Source organism: Camelus bactrianus, chromosome 11 (assembly GCF_048773025.1).
Source record: "Camelus bactrianus isolate YW-2024 breed Bactrian camel chromosome 11, ASM4877302v1, whole genome shotgun sequence".
Lineage (NCBI taxonomy): Eukaryota > Metazoa > Chordata > Mammalia > Artiodactyla > Camelidae > Camelus > Camelus bactrianus.
This window is the reverse complement of record NC_133549.1, coordinates 41283357-41293501: the sequence shown is the minus strand read 5'-3', so window position 1 is coordinate 41293501 and position 10145 is coordinate 41283357. Positions and strand designations below refer to the sequence as shown.

Below are 10145 nucleotides of genomic sequence, written 5' to 3'. Positions count from 1 at the left end.
ACTAATTTTCTATTACAGACAACATTGCTATGAGCAATCTTTGTTCATACATGAAATTGCTGCTGCTCTGCTCAGTCTTATCTCAGGCCAACTGCTCCCCGCCACTGTGTACCTCACCCAAAGCTCTCCTCTTTTTCCTTTGCTGCAGACCCAGGTATTCAACCTGCTTCCCTCTCCTTCAGAGGCTGCCATTCCACCACCCATCCTAAGCCTGGCTAAGGAGTAGCATGTAGGTCCCTAAGCTCCCTGTTTTGCTGGTGTTTGATGACTAGCACACAGGCCTGTTGGGTTTTACTTGTTTTGTGCCATCACTCCAAGAAACAAACATAGAAAAACATCAAGAAAAGCTGTGGAGTGGTACAAAGCTTACGATGTTTTTACTTTAGTAGTTCCTGGCTTTAGTTTCTGTCTACCTTAAGAAACAGTAAATGAAAAGCCTAATTTCCAAAGTTTGCCAACCGCATTTCTGATTCCCAAATTAGGGAAGTCATCCATATGACTTTTTTCCATAGTATTCCTTCTTTCCCAGTCTGCAAATGTCTTCTTGCAAGACAACACTTTGTGGCACTGAGGACACATGACCTTGTTCCTGATTCAACAGGTCTTTGTCCTGTCATTTATGGTCACCCTGAGTGTTTGCTCCAACCATAGTTTTTCATTATTATGCAATGTCTGTAGGTAGGCTGCAACATTCTATGACTAATAAACAGCTTGAAAATGTCAGAACTTTGAGTCCTAAAGCCAGCTGATCCTGAGTGAGTCACACATATCCTCCTGGTACCTATAACATAAGGCCAGCAGAATGCATAATTTCCTGAGCCCTGCAGTGTGGGTGATGGGGGCCGCACAAAGAGGGGGCAGATTTCAATGAGAGAATTCAATCCCAAAATAAGCTTTGAGTATGAGTGTCTCATGGGTCAGTACATCTGTGGACACCTGTTGTTTTGCCATTTGTTCTGCTGAATTGGAGACACCCAGAATCCCCCAGGGTGGGCCCTTGACTTTCACACCTGTCCAAATCTGAATTTTTCATTTGTGATTTAAGTCAGCAACAACTAAGGGCCTCTAGAAAATCAGGCATGGCATTTCTAGGCTGTGCTCTACAAAACAAAAACAAAGCATATTTTCCTGCTCCCGTCTACCCAGGAAACATTTGTTTCTGTTCTGGTCGTAAGAACACAAAGTGAGAATTTTGTGCTTGAAAGAGTTCAGAAAAAGAACATTACGATAAAGACCATCTGAGGCCCCAACATGGACAACTAGATTCTGGAGGAATCTTGGAACGGATGGTTTGGGTTTACCACATGTTGACACCACAGACTGAAGCCTGCTTCAAGGGTGAAGAGAAGAGGGAAAGTGCAGATTTGGTGAGTGGCTTGGAGAGGACTAGAGTGGAAATAGCACTAGTTTTTAAAATGCAAAGAATGTTCTCAGACTCGTTTAATGTAATGTATTTTTCTAATGCCTCCAGTTATTCCTGGTATGGTAGCTATGTGCCTGGGATGGATGAGCTGGAGAAAGAAGAGGGGAAGAGGGGGTCACTACTGACCAAGACTCAAGCCAGAATTAAGTGAACAGTGGGAGTTACCCCTGAAATTTAAGTTAGGGGGACACCCATGTGTCACCTAGGCCAGCACTGCTCGTACACCAAGTATATTCTCTTGCCCTAGGAATCTCCTTCTGAGGAATTGACCCTGTATCAGGAAATTGGAGGAAGTTAGGACTAGGCAGGGAACAGACTGGGGGAAATGACCAGCTGTCAGAGCAAGCCACATGGAGAATATAACACCCCAAAGACAGTGGATAGGTGTTTCAACATTCTCAGTCCTAATTCTGAAAATAGCATTAAGACATCCAGAGCAGGTGGGCAAGCCATCCATGCAAAGATAACCAGGTGTCTACAATGAATAAATACTGGTTATTAGTAATGGATTGTTAATGAATAGGGGTAATCAGAATTAATCTTTATTGAGCACCTTCTATATACTGGACACTATTATAAGCACTTTATGTTTATTAACTGATTTAATACAAGCCAGTGAGATATGTACCATTATTTCCCCATTACAAATGAGGAATCTGAAGCATGGAGAAACTAAGCAACTCTCCAAACAGTAACAGAGCTAAGATTCAAACCCAGGCAATCTGGCTTCAGAGCCCGCATGCCTGACCACTCTGCTATACTGCTTCTTGAGGCCAATAGACAGAACCCTGTCCTATTGAAGCTTCCAATCTAGAGAGAAGACATATAGACAATAAATCATTTCAATCCAGAGACATAAAGATTATAATGCAAAAAAGTGTTGAACAAGGAGCAACCAGGTCTCCTTAGGGATGTCAAGGAAATTTTTCTAGGAGGACAACATAGCAGTACAAATGGAGTGCACAAAACCCCAGAAGCATGAGTGAGGCTGATGTGTTCGAAGAATGGCCAATACCATTGTTCTAATACGTGGGTAAGATGCATGGAGAGGAACAGCGTGATGGCCTCACAAAAGCCATCGTGGATCGTGGAGTACCTGGTATGGCATGCCAGAGAGTTAAGTTGTAGATTTAGGGCTTTAAAATTGGTTTATTTGGTGATTCTGTTTTTGTTGACGATGATATTTTTGTGCTGCTTTGTTTCCCTGTAAGTAATGAACTTGGGAGTGGCATTCTCAGATTTGCTGGTTAGAAAGATTGTTCAGGCTGCAGTGTGGAAGTTGGAATGAAGAAGGGCAAACTGAAGTCAGAGAGACCAATTTGGAAGCTGTTGCAAGAGACTTTGCAAGGGACGATTAGGACCTATATCAGGGTGCAGAGGAAAGATGGAAAGGATTTTTGAGTATTCAAAATATGCATTTTTCAAAATTCTACAAACCAAAGAAAAATACAAGAGCTTATAAAATGGGTGAAATATAGAAATAGGCAATTAACAAAAGAAGAATCCAAATGTCCCAACCCGACAAGGTATGAAGAGATACCCAACCTAATAGTTAAGGGAATGCAAAATAAAACAGTAAAAAACCACTTTCACCTTTTAAATTAGCAAAAGTAAAAAAGGATGACAATATCAAATATTTGAGCAGACATGAGGAAAACAGTGCTCTCATATATTGCTAGTGGGACTGTAAATTAATTCAGCCATTTATAGAAAGCAATTTGGCAGCATACAATAAACTTGATAATGCAAATGCCCTATGACCCAGCAATTTCCCTTTGAATATATAACCCACAGAAATCCTGCACATGGGCACAAAGACACATATACAGAGATTTCTGTGACAGCATTGTCTGTAATGAACAAATAAAATGTATGCAAATAATCCTATATATTCTTTATGACTAAATATACATATATGTAAAAAATGAGGAATCTGAGGCTTGGAGAACTTGTAGACTTGAAGACCACAGTAGTTGGGAGAAGGGAATTAAACTGGGTCAATGAAGAGACTTAGCTACTCTTGTAATGTTTTACTATAAAAAATAAAGAAAACCAGAAAAGAGGAGTAACTGGTTAAAACTGTAACAGTTGTGAGTTCAGAGTGGTGAATATGTGTTTGTAATATTATTCTTTGTATTTGTCTATATCTTTTACATTTCTAAAATGAATCAGATACAGGTATATGTGTGTGTGTGTACATGTATTAAGAGAGAAGAAATGATACAAATGATATTTAGAGTGCAAAATCACTAAGATTTGGTGACATAACAAGTCGGGGCTAAGGGTGACAGAAGGGAGAGATTAGTAGGTCTCCCAGGTTTCTGGCTTGAGAGGTGATGAGATGCTGAGAGGTGAGAGGAGATGCTGACACCATTCACCAAGATAAGAAATACAGGAGGATAGAACATCAAATTTGGAAGTCCGGGAAGGAAGATATTGAGTTATATTTAAGACACATTGAGGCAGAGTGGCAGATTACCCTGTGCCCAGCAAAATGGAGCTTGAGGCTATGAGCAGATACACTAGTCCAGTGAACCCGGCTGTCTTTCCCCATCTGACCGTGGTGCTGTTGGCCATTGGCATGTTCTTCACTGCCTGGTTCTTCATATATGAGGTCACCTCCACCAAGTATACTCAGGATATCTGCAAAGAGCTCATCTCTTTGGTGGCTTCACTCTTCATGGGCTTTGGGTCCTCTTTCTGCTGCTGTAGGTCAGCATCTACGTATGAGCTCCCAAGGGTTCCAACCAGGCAGCTTCACTGAATCCTTGCTTTTGTAAGTTAATTTTTTTTTTTTTTTTTTTTTTTTTTTACTATTGCTGGAAGTATCCCACCTGCTACTCACAATAAAGGCAAATGCGTGACCAAAAAAAAAGAAAAAAAAAAAAAAAAGACACGTTGAGTTTGAGAACCCAGCAACAAACATTTGTACTACCAAATCCCTGATCAGGCAACATAACTTAATAGCCTCCACACTGCCCACAAGGGGCCAGTAAGGACAGGGGTGTCAGTGGCAAGGTCTTACAGAAGGGAGATGAAGGAGAAATGAGCAAAGGTTCACAGAAATAGTGGAGGTCTTCATGGAAAACAATTAGTGTAACACAGTGTAACTTTTCCTCTAAAACCATTGATCCTTTTATTGGGTGGTAGGTAGGTAGGTAGGTAGATAGATAGATAAATGATAGAAGTTTCTTTGGAAAAGTAACATGTGCACCTGTTAAAAAACAAATTTCATAAATAGGAAAAAACTTCTCTCCAGAGGCAACTGCTGGTATTAGCTTCTTTACCTATGTCCCAGTTAGATATTTAAAAGAACCAATGGCTGACATCTATCAAAAATATAAAATGTAGGGGGAAGGGAATAGCTCAGTGGTAGAGCACATGTTTAGCATGCATAAGGTCCTGGGTTCAATCCCCAGTACCTCCATTAAAATAAATAAATAAATAAATCTAATTACCTTCCCCAAAATAAATATATATGTGTATATAAAATGTACATATCCTTTGACCCAGCAATTCCCTTCTCAATGTATCTTACAGATATTCTTCTATGTTCACAAAGGTAGATGTATAAAAGTATTTGTTGCATCATTGCCCGTAGCGTAAGGCTGAAACGGAACTAACTAGTCCAGCAATGGGGGACCAGCTAAGTAAACAGTGGCACATCCATACAGTGGAATATTATTCTGCAGTTAGGAAGTCTTTTGGAAAGCACAGCATCCTTGCAGAGGTAGGCTTGGCGTATACTGCCAATAACCCCTTCCATTGATATAAGCAGTAATATGTATACACTGTAGCATACACTGTTCTGCAACTTAATTTTTCATTTAATATATCTTAGAGATTATTCTATGCCCATTTATATTGTTTACAAGTGTTGAGAGTTCAGCTAAACTACTCCATAATATTGCTGCCTCGGCATTCATGTTGTATCGCCATGCAGCCTGCGGGGGCCTTGAACTGACCTGATTCATGTACTTATATTACCTACCTGGCCCCTGTACACATAAATGTGAGACCCTTCTTTGTACTTCTTGAAGCCAGAAATCTAGAATTTTGTGTAAAATCTCTTGATTTTTAAACGCTGCCCCCATCTTTGGGAAAAAAAAAAACTCTTTGGGAGCTAAAAGGAGATGAGGATGGCTCCTTCAGGAGGCCATCTTATCAGGCCTGGCATAGAGAGCTCAGTAGCCTCGCGCTGTGGAAGTTTATAGTGTAAGGACAGTGGTAGTGGAACAGACAGGTCAGAACCCTGTAAAGAAAGGCCTTATGGGTCATGATAGGTATGTTGAATTCTGAAAAAAGCATTGCAAGAGTGTGAGATCAAATGTACTATCCTCAACAGATTCTCTCCTTTCCAGGGTGGTAGGGTTTAACTGAGGGGCAGATTGGGCAAGGGATATAAGATCTTTCTGTCTCTCTTGCATCATTCTCCCTTCTCTCCCTCGTAGTCCCTAGATTACTGAGGACAAGGAGCAATCTGATAGGGCCACCTCAGCCCCTCCTCCCCATCTTGAAGTTATTACAGCCTGGGAAAGGTAAAGGCAAGCTTCTTTGGAGAAAGTCTCCCCTACTCCTGAAGGGTATGATCTTAAAAGAGCATAAGAAGAGCTCAAGCTATGTCTTCCCATCCTCCCCACCTGCAGGAGTGACCAAGGAAGCCCATCATTCCCCCACATCTTTTCTGCTGTTCAGTGCCACCGATACACAGAAGTGTGAAGTATGAACACAGATTATAGCAGCAACTTTCAAACACTCCCACCCACAATAGGGTCAGAAACACCTTTTACATCACAGCCCTATAAGATACGTATGCACGATTAAATAAGTAAAAGTCTCCCAAAACAACACGTACTCATATACTATGCTCAGTGTAACAATCCTCTCTATTCCATTGTCTCTCTCTCTCTTTTTTCCAGTGTGGTCTGTGACTCATTACGTCAGTTTCAAACCCTCTAATGAGTTACTAACCAAGTGTGAAAAACTGATTCCAAGCTGGAGTCCCCAAAACCATTATTTCCCAAGCAGTCTCTTATATTTCGGATGTACAAATACTATATATGCCTACCACGATTAGTAAACAAGATGTCTCTAGAAGAAATGTGGAGATTTTTTTCTAGTTAGTTAGTTATTAGCTTTTACAGTTAACTTCCATTTGGAAAGTTATCCCTTTCCAAGTGATGCTGATTTTCCACGAGTGGAAGTGATTTTAAGTTTCCTTCTAAAATTAATGTATTTAAGTTTAAAAAGTGATTTACAGAAAAATGTTAAGTAAACATTAGTATAGGAAATATTCAGGTATGTCAAAAATTACAAATACGTTACTTGTATCCTAAAGTGTGGAAAACATTATCTTGCACCATTCCATAATGAAATCATAAGAAACTTACTACTTTCCTTAACATTAGATCTGCTTCTGCAGAGTCTTACTAATTGCTCCCAGGAAGTTTAAGTTTCACGACATGGCATTATATGATGTTACATTTGGCTTCTCTGCAGCAGCCCCTTAAAACTAAGCCAGGGCTATTTCCAAGCACTTGTTGGGCAGTTTTGAGTTCAGCATCTATTTGCAAAGTGATTTGTGCAGTTCTAGAGACATTGGAGCTTGCCCTCCATCTTCGGATCATCACGTGGTCTTTCTTTCTCTGTCAGGCTTTCAAGTTAATTATTTCCTGTTTTTCTGAATCTGTTCCTCATCCCCCTTCCCAGGTCACCCTCCACTCTCCCCTCCCCACACATTCTTGGCCACCAGCAGGCAGCTCTACAGCAAACCCATCTTTGTCTCTAGGCCTACCCTAGAGCACCCTCCAACAAGAGCCTTGGAGTTTATTCCAGAGTGTAGCAATCTCAGAGCAAAAGTATGTCATTACTGTAGAATCAAAAGTTATATTCCCCGCTTGTTAGTAACATTCTGCATACTTCACTGACCTTTTGTTCTTTCGTCCCTGCCTGCTAAGGGACTGTGTGAGCCAGTCTCCCCAGATTGTTTTCTCTCTTTGTGACTGGATCTCTGGCATCAGCTGTACTGTCACTCCTTTCAGGACTCCCACATTATCTTGATGCTTTTAGCAAACTTGATCAGTTGTTCATGTAACATTGTTTCTGCAGCTGCCTCATCCCTTCCCCTCAAGGCCAGTCTGTTCTCCTCCTGTTGTCTTCAGCAATTCAGGGTGCTAAACTAAGCTGAGGGGTTACCCCATAGTAGCTACATGCCTGGAATTCACTCCATTCCTGTCATCTTTGCCTCTTCATCCCCACACCCAGAAATCTTCTCAAACTGGCTTTTTATGATCATCCAGCCAAATTACTTTTCCTCCAAATTACTTTTCCAACCCTAGCTGAAGTTTTATCTTAAGTCTCTAACTCAGTTTTGTATACTTTATTCATCATCCTTTCCCCTCAGCCCCACCCCAGGTTTTCTCTCCCCTATTCTCCTCGTATGCAAATACCTGAGCTCTTTAACACCTTTCACCTCATATAGCTTCCAGGCCATCTATTTCCCGCCCACTATAAATTAATATGTAAAAAGCCATTACATTAACTGTGCGTATCCACATGGTACATATGTAAGTGTAGGGAGAGAGAGAGAGAGAAATTCAAAGTAGGAAAGAGGATTTAAACACATAACGGACTGCCCAATGCTACCTGGAGGGAAGCTCCCAGCAGTTCTGGTTAGTATGTTCAGCATATTTCACTCTGCAATCCAAATCTGTATCACTTTCAAACACAGTTTAAACAAAGAAAAGCCTTGATGCTTATTGAGGATTCAGATAACTACTCCCTGTTAAGAAGAGTTTTTTTTAAATGGTGTTTTCATTATGACTCCATCTCCATTTATTGATCAAGGGATTTCTTGCCTCACTTAACTCCATAATCTGTTGCTCAGATTAAGAAAATTTGAAAACTATTGTTTGGTAGCATAAGTACAGATTTTAAAGTGATACCTTGGAGGCTGAATGATTCAAATACTATAATCCAAGAAAAGCAACTAACTGATCATGCAGAACATGTTTTTACACATTACTCTATTTCATGGACTGAGCATGCAATGAAACGAATCAGATTAAATGTTTTGTAGATGTGCTGTTATAGAAGCAGGAACTTGCTAGTGCAGTAACATCCAACAGAAAGCAATAATACAAGAGATTGGAAATAACACATGTAAAAAACCCTTAATAAACAAATATATAAGTCACTATTCATTCAACACATTTGGAGCACCTATTATATTCTTTTTTACATGAGGAACAATGCTAGGCATAGTAACTTCTCAGTTATTAGGAACAGAAAAATGCCCCTTACTTCAGTATTTCCTTTCTTGCATCCCTACTATCTAGTATAGCTATATATGTATGCTTTGGGGATGAATGAGCGATCTTGTACGTTCACTGTGCACCTACCCTCCATTTTGCCACTTTGTTAGCCACTTTGTTCCTCATTTTTCCTCCTGAGGGCTAACAGGGAAGGGAAGGAGGTAAACTTCAGGTCAGTCAGGCATGCTTAGCTACCAAAGCAGTTAAATCTCAGTACAATAAACTTTAAAGACTTGTCTAAATTCTTTTGTGTCATTTAAGATTTTGTTCCATCCAGTTGATTGAACAGTCCTGCCAGTTAAAGCTTGAACATATTTGAGATTGATATTTTGGTAATAGCTATTGTAACAATATTTGACTGTCTCTAGACGATTCTGTAGTAAAGTGTTAAGAGTCTGTCCAAAGAATAAATGAAAGGGAACACTAATTTGCCCAGTACTTATTACATGAGAGACTCTGACCTGTGCAATTTACATTGCTTATCATTTTGTGGTTTATAATTACCCAGAAAAGTAGAATGCCCATTTTACAGATGCGGAAACTGAGGGTCAGAGATACTCTGACCAGCCTCTCAATTTGTAGCAAAAACCCTGGCTAACAGCCTCCAAAGCACAAGCCCTTTAAAAAGTACGATTGGAGATTGTTGGCAGTTTTCACTTATCTATGCTGTCCACACTTAACATGGGTAGTTGAAAGCTGACTCTATGTTCCTTTCAAAAATCCCCAAGGAATCTGGTTATGGATAACTCATTTCAGCAACTGAGAAACAAAATGCGTCTGTGAAATAAAAACAGCCTTTATTTCAATTGTTTTTTTCTCTTTCCTTCTTAAAAAGAGAAAAAGGACCCCCCCCCCCCCAGTACTTAACAAGAACCTCACAGAAGGAACACGTCTTCAGACTGGGCTGTGCAGACTACCAAGGAAATGGTGACGGCATCAGGGTACTTTGGCCTAAGAATTAGAGACGATGCAATGAACAGCTGGGGATTTCTGAAGCACAAGTGTGTCACACAGGAAGCCCAACTGTTGGCCATTCTCACTGAGGGCAGCTGCCAGCTAGGGTTTGCTTCTGCAAACCTAGCTCTTCTCGCTCAAGACGGATGCCACCAGCTGCCGCAGCGCCCTCGACTGCCCGCGACTTCCCGCCCCCGCGAACCCGCCTAGGCCGACGCGGCCGGGACGCCGCGGCGCCCCCCCCCCCCCGTGCACGTGACGAGGGGCAGTTTTCCTTCTCCCCTCCCCCTTCCTGAAACCCCGCCTTCCCCTGAGAGGCTGCGGCATTTTATTGCGCCATTACCAGAATGACCACCGTGCCAGCCAATCAGAATGCGAGGCTTCAAGTAAGCCCCGCCCCCTTGGTCCTCAGGTTCCTTCCCGCTCACACCGGAGTCACTTCCGAAGAGAGAGAA

The 10145-nt window shown here is 41.2% G+C and overlaps 1 pseudogene; it reads left to right on the top strand.

Moving 5' to 3' along the window:
- The first annotated feature begins 2351 nt into the window (after positions 1-2351).
- LOC141579255 (dolichyl-diphosphooligosaccharide--protein glycosyltransferase subunit TMEM258-like) lies at positions 2352-4807 on the top strand (annotated as a pseudogene).
- Positions 4808-10145: the final 5338 nt, after the last annotated feature.